Source organism: Pteropus alecto, unplaced genomic scaffold (genome assembly GCF_000325575.1).
Source record: "Pteropus alecto unplaced genomic scaffold, ASM32557v1 scaffold101, whole genome shotgun sequence".
NCBI lineage: Eukaryota > Metazoa > Chordata > Mammalia > Chiroptera > Pteropodidae > Pteropus > Pteropus alecto.
The window spans coordinates 8947038-8954307 of record NW_006432945.1 but is presented as its reverse complement, the minus strand read 5'-3'; the positions used below and the strand labels follow the sequence as shown (position 1 = coordinate 8954307).

The 7270-nt window shown below is 41.7% G+C and overlaps 1 pseudogene; it reads left to right on the top strand.

Moving 5' to 3' along the window:
- Positions 1-6375: 6375 nt before the first annotated feature.
- Positions 6376-6878, top strand: LOC102886144 (annotated as a pseudogene).
- The last annotated feature ends 392 nt before the right edge of the window (positions 6879-7270 follow it).

The following is a 7270-nucleotide window of genomic DNA, read 5'->3' as shown; positions in this document are numbered from 1 at the left end:
AGTTCTGTCCTTATCTAGTGATGAGCTTATTCAACCTCTTTCAAAGTCCATTTCTTGAGCAGCCTCCCCCTCCTCACCCCCCGGCTGTCCTCTTGGGCTCTGGAGTCAGCTTTTGTTGGTTGCTTGGTTTTCTGTTGCCCTGGTTGGATATGTGGGTGATTGAGGGGCTGCCTAGCCCAGGACCTTGAGTTTAGGGAACCATTCCAGGACTGTAATTACCTGGGATTTAGCTCCATCAAAGGCATGTTTTGATCCATCAATTCCTTGTCCTGGACCAACCTTTTCAGTTCCTGTAAGTCACCTTTGGGTAACATAAAGATAACATTTATTAATTTTTCTCTTTGAAACAATTGGAAAAATATGACCAAGCCTTTGGTGGAGAAAAAAACCTTTCTCTGACCTCTTTGATCCATTTCCTTGTGAGATATAAATTCCTGATATTATTTCTTTAATGTGGTAGCATTTTTTGCTGTATTATTCCATAATGGCTTGTAAGCCTTTTGACTCAATCATTTCTGCTTCCATTCATTTTTAAAAATTATTTTCAAGTATTTTCATGTCCATAAGCTTATTTTAGTCTGAAAAATAGTCCTGTGTTGTGGTAACGGTGCTCTTAGTTCCATTTTTACAGATTCAAAAACTGAGGCCCAGAGATGCAACAGATTTGCTCAAGTTCACACAGCTAGTTTGGTCAATCTAAGCTAAATATATAGTTTTCTGATGGTGGGCTCATGATCTTTCTGCTACATTTTACTGGCTTCCTATTATTCTTTCCTTCTTTTTTTATTTGTCTCAGCATTTCTTCCTCTCAACTCATTTTAACTTTAGTCCACATTTTCTTCACCCCCCAAGTCCTCTCTCCCTCCCTTCTAGCCACACTCAGTCATGTACTCTCGGAAACAGCCATGCCCACCTCCGTCCCCCTTAACGTCACTCCTTCCAGGATCAAGGGGGCCAAATCATGTCCTGAGAGTCTCTCTTCTCCTCTTCATATACTTGGTCCCATATTTTGCTCTTTTTCTACAGCCTTTTGAATGACAGCCCACTTGATGATGTGAGAAAAAAGATGACTCATATATGCTCTGGGGAAGCACAAACTTGGGATGCTCAAAGCTGTTACCAGCTAGGATTCTGTTCGGCCCCAGAGCACCCAAAGTGAGCTCCAAAGACACTGGAAATTGTTCTAAGCATTCAAAGATCAATGTTAGTCACCTTAATTTTTTTTTTTAAAACACAAAATGTTAGAGCTGGAAGATATTTTAGAGATAATCTTATCCATCCTTCTCATTACAGATGGAAAACTGAGGCCAAAAGAGGTGTCTGAAATTCAAACCCCATCCAGCTTTTTCAAGATTTAGGAATGAGCATCATAAGATCCTGCAATGATAGGATTGTTTCCGTTACAAAGGAGTTGGGACGCATTGATTTAATTTATCTTTAAGACCTTGCCTGATCATCGTTTGCCTAGATTACTGGAATATCAACAGATAAAATGAAAGACCAGGAAATGTGAGAAGCAAATTGTACAAGAGCTTTCTTCTGAAACGTATCTGTCTCTTTTTGAATTAGGTAGTAGCTGCACACCAAGTTTTATGTACATCTATGAAATAGCACCTGACAGTCATTTATTCATTCGTTCATTTAGCACTTGACATTGGTCAAGTCAGGCTATCCCTATGTGTCAGATATTTTTCTAGATCTTCGATCTTATTTTCTAGATCGAAATCTGTTTGAAGCAAGGGACACACTAGTGGACAGCATAATGCAGCCTAAGGAAATGGGCCCAGGGTACCAGGGAACACCCAAGGCAGATACCCTACCCAGACCTGGGAAGTGAGCCTGTGAAGGGGCAGTCAGGAAAGATTCATTCAAAGAGACAACTGACTTCCAGGTAGAATTTCAAAGAATGGGTAGAAATGAGCTACTGTTTTATTTATCCAATAAATATTTAACGAGTACCCTATGTACCAGGCATTATGAGAAGGCAGTACGAGAAGGCATTCCAAGTTTAAGGTTGATGGAAACATTAAAAGTCTCTGACTCATTGGCCCTCATAGTTTAGTCAGGAGTGAAATAATAAAAAGGTAAACAAATATCACAAAGAGTAACATACTAAAAAGACCTCCTTGAGGACTTGAGAGATAAGAAGGGAAAGTCAGGTAGGAGCATTCCAAACAGGGGGCCTGGATGTGCAAAGGACCCAAAGCAGAAAACTACCCAGTCTGTTTTAGCAACAGCAAAAAGGCCTATGTGTCCGCTGCAAAGTGAATACGAAAAGAAGAGAGGCATGACATACTGCTAGGGAGGAAAGCAGGGGCAGGTACATTCAGGGCTTGGTAGGCCAAAGTCAAAGTGGGCAACAAGGATTTGGCTGTATAAAGGCCTAGAGATGCTGGCATTTGGAGGACCTGGTATGTAAGCACAATGGCCTGCAGTGTGGTGGTGTATACTCCATATACAGCATGAGCTGGGTGCCTAGAGGTCTGGATTCCTAACCTGGATCTAGTAAACCTTTCAAATAAGCTAAAACCATTGAAGTCTCCTAACCTGGATCTAGTAAACCTTTCAAATAAGCTAAAACCATTGAAGTCTCCTGGGGTCATTTGGATGATAATCATTCCAGCTTTTCTAATCAGCTGCTGGAGGCGAAGTTTCAGAGAGCAAACTAGAGCCAACGGCTCACCCAGGGTACCAAGCTGGATGAAAACAAACTCTGCAGTCCCTATGAGATAAATAGAAATTCAGAACTGAGAATGGTGAAGCCAGCTAGCCAGCAGGGAGACAGGCAAATGGCCAAAGGTTCATGTTTGGATGACAGGGAAGAAAGAATAAAATGCAAGAGAAAACAAGAACTCTCTCTTCAAAGAGTTGGGGAACACCCTCTGCTGTCTGTCACTTCCCAGCTGGGGAGGGCAGCAGCAGCAGGACAAGGGGTCAGGAGGAAGCATTCAGTCCTGGACACCCTGCTGCTACCAGGAGACCTGTTGGGGTGGATTCCACTGGGCCGGATGCCGGAAATGGGGGACACAGGATGCAGTGCCCAGGCCCCTGCGGATGCCAGGGCCTGCCCTAAAGAACTGGACGTCAGCAAACAGAAAACCATTCAGACCCTGCAGCAGGCAGGGTTTCCATGGCAATCCATGACTCCCATCCCCCCTTCCTCTACCCCGACATCTCCACATCCCTTCTCTTCCCGGACTAAACATACCATGTGATCACTTTGGGTTAAGTACAGGTTGAATAAGAGGAGCTGGCAGGAGGATGAATATCAAAGAGGGTGTTGAGTGTAGGAAGAAGAAATCTGGTTTTCCCATTAAGTCTGTGAATTAAAAGCCAGTGGATTTCTAGGCAGAAATATAATCAGGCTGTGTTTTCTTGAGCCCGACTTCGCTTCCAGTTCTGGCATTTGCTGAGGCTCTTTTTTATAGCCAAAGGCCACTGGTCACTGCTTCCTTTTGGCCCGTCCCTAACCATCACTCTTGCCTGCTGAAGGGAATGCTCTGCTGTCCAATATTGTTTCCAAGCCTGAGCTGGCTAAAGTCCTTCTGCTCTTTCAGTGGCTGACAGATTAAAGGAAAGGGAAAGGCACCCTGGGAATGTTAAAGAATGTTGACTCCTGGCCCCACCTCCAAGATTGTGGGTTTTCATTAAGCCTTTAGTGGAGTTCTAAAATCTGCATTTTTCACAAGTATCCTAATTTATGTAGGTTTTGATGGATGCTGGAAACACACTAAAGAAACTGTTCTCAGGAGTCACCTAGATTGGAATATAGTCACATAGATGGAATAAGACCATGGGATAAACAGACTTCTAAGCATGTAAATCAGGATTCAGGCTATAGGGCATATACTCCTCAGGCCCTTTGGAGCTGCCCAGTATCCTGCAGCATCTCTCAGCTGACACTAAAACTTTTCAAAAAGAAGAAGTTCTGGTTTTCCTCCTAGGAAAACGTGTGCTCAATTCCATCTTCCAAAGTGACTCCAGGATCTCTAAGAATGGCAGGTTCAAGAGATGCTTGACTTAAGTTAAAGTGGGTTTAAAGGTTGTCATTTCTGATTCTAACAACCCAAATAAGATCCAGGGGAAGTCACATGAAATGAACCAGAAAATGAACAGAAATGAGCATGGCCAAAAAGCTGGAGGAATTCTCTAACATTGGAAATAGAGGAAATGTTGGTTTTGACCTTGTTTTCCTCTTTAATGCTGATTAGTTTTAAGTGGGGTTGATTTTACTTTTATGTGCAGTGACTATATTTTGCTTTGAGCCTTATCTGGCCTTTCGTTGCCCCACTATTTAAAGCAAAGAAATTAAGGAAATCTCCAAAGGAATATTTTAATTCTTTAAGCAATTGACTTAGATAAGGAATACACAGTGAGGAAGAAGTGGGAAGTGACTGAATCTTCTCTAGAGACAAAGATGAGTGATGTCTTATGGAGGAAATGTGCTGGCATCATATAATAAAAGTTGACGTAAAGACATTTCCCTGCATGGGCCACCCACTGCTCAGTCCCCACCTGTCAGAAAACTAAGCCCTTACTTTTATATTACCGTGTATAGTTTCATAGGCTGGTTTCAACAAAGGGTAAAGATCACGCCACATTTCTTTGCATTCATCATAGTATTCAGCATGATGCTGGCCATCTAGTAGATATTCAAAAACTCAGTGTCAATCAATGGACTTTAAAAAGTAATTGTGATGGTTTTACTGCCTCAGTGAGCTATCTTCAGGCTAAATGTACATCCCCCCAGGATGAAATGGCAAAGAGAGGGACATGCAGTGTTTCTTCTGAGTATTGCTGTGTGCTTGCTGTCTCTATAATTACTCTCCAGAGAGATTGGCCAACAAGATCCTTCGGGGGCATGTACAAGACTGAGCTTGATCACAAGTTAGGCTTCTGAGTTGAAGAATTTGATGGGGTCAGCAAAGAAGAGAGCTGAAGAGTGTAGGCTCTGGATTCCCACAGCCTGAGCTGGAATCTCAGCTCTACGATTTATTAGCTAAATGACTTCGCACAAATTACTTGACCTGTCCACATCTATAAATTGGAGACTGTAGTAGAATCTGTCATAGGGTTACTGTGAAAATTAAATGAGAGAATACACGAAAAGCATTTAGAAAATAGCTCAGCCCGTAGTAAGAGCTCAAAAATGTTAGCTATCATTAGAATGAGTGAGTAATGACCAGAACTGGATTGGCGCATGAACAAAGGTGAAAGACTCCAGCCACAGCTCAGGTTCTGTAGACACACTCAGGGGAAATTCTCCCTGGTCTGTGTCTCCTACCCAAGCTGCTTTCTACACCTGAATTTGTCACTGAGTCATTGGGTATAATGACATCAGATACCTAAACATGAGGAGGACTCTGCCCTGTTCTTGTTCCGGTCTCTTTTCTAACAATTCCATTCAGTATGAATGTCCTGTTCATATTCCTACCAAGCGTCTAGATGGTCTAGAATATGGATAAATGAAGAAAATTGGGGGAGCAGCACATAACAAAATGTCTGCCTTCCAAATCACAGTTAAGTTACATTAAAGAAATGGGGAGTTTTTAATGAAAGAAACAAAAGAATCAAATCAGACACATTCTCTTGCTTTCCCTTAATAGATGCTGAATTGCAGCCCTGAGAAGGGAGTCAGCTTGTTTTCAAGGGAAGCTGGGTTCTATTGTAGTGGATAGGGGCCAAAGGGAACAAATCAATAGGTTTTTAAGTTTGGCATTCTTAAAAAAGAATAAAAAGAAAAGAAAAAAGCATGTTGTTCTAACCTTTTAAAAACTTCCAGAGTCAGCAAAAGAGAGCCAGAGAAGTCAGCCACCAGACAGTGTTAGCTGTGAGATTTTCAATCCACTTTCTTCAGGTCTCTAATGGACAATATTAGTTTCTTAGCATTCTTCCTTCCACTTCTGGTCCAAAATGAGCATAATACACTGAATGCCATGGGAAAAGCATACATATTTTTAAAAATAACATCTGAATACATATAGAACATAGAATATTATTCAGCCTTTAAAAGGAATGACATTCTGACATATGTTACAACTTGGATAGACCTTGAAAACATGCTAAGTGAAATAAGCCGGTCTCAAAAGAACAAATATTATAATCGTACCTACATGAAGTACCTAGAGTAGTCAAGTTCATAGAGACAGAAAATAGGACAGTGGTCTGCAGAAGCTGAAGGTAGGAGCAAATGGGAGTTTTGTTTGATGGGTATGGAGTTTCTGTTGGAGATGATGAAAAAGTACTGGAGATGGATGGTGATGTTGGCTGCACCACAGAGTGAATGTATGTCATGCCACTGAACTGTACACTTAAAAATGATGAAAATGAGTGTACATCAGTTACCTTGACAGAGGCCAGAGAAGTGTGCTGGCAATGGCCTCTAACTTTAAGATGGCAAACATGGCATCAGTTGCCCAGCGAAATGAATGAGTCCTAAGCCAGAGCTTACTGAAGCACAGACACAGAAAATTCGGGAAGCTTTTGGTGTCTTCGATGCTGATAGAACTGGGACTATAGATGTTAAGAAACTTAAGGTGGCAATAAAGGCTCTGGGCTTTGAACTCAAGAAAGAGGAGATGAAGAAAATGATAAGTGAAATTGATAAGGAAAGGACAGGATAAATGAACTTGAGTGACTTTTTGACTGTGATGACTCAGAAAATGTCTGAGAAAGATACCAAAGAAGAAACCCTGAAAGTTTTCAAGCTCTTCGATGGTGATGAAACTGGGATGGCATTGTTCAAAAATCTAAAATGCGTAACCGAGAAGCTAGGTGAGAACCTCAGAGATGAGGAGCTGCGGGAAATGATCAATGAAGCTGATCTACATGGAGACCGAGAAGTCAATGGACAAGAGTTTCTGCACAGCCTTTCTTAAGATCATTTTCCCCTTTCCTACTGCAGGCACACACCACTGGAGTTAGTGCCTGCCAATGTGTGAAACCTGGTTTTCGAGAACAAAAACTGTTTTTTATCCCCACTGACCTCCTCATATAAATTTAGTAATAACCTCAAATCTATTTTAGACTTTTAAAATGTTCTTTGATAGTAGAGTTCTTTGTGAGATAACCCGGTAGTTACTTTAATTCCCCAAAGCAGAGAGAGAGCATATTAGAGTGGAGAAACGAGTCTTAAAGCTTTCGCCCACCTGCCATTCAGCTTTGTATCTCTTTACTCTTGTCCTGCATTCCCACGTTTATTCTCACAGAAGGATCTCTTAGACAAGCACATGTTGTAGCTGGGTCACTGCAAGCAGCAGGCATCTCTTCG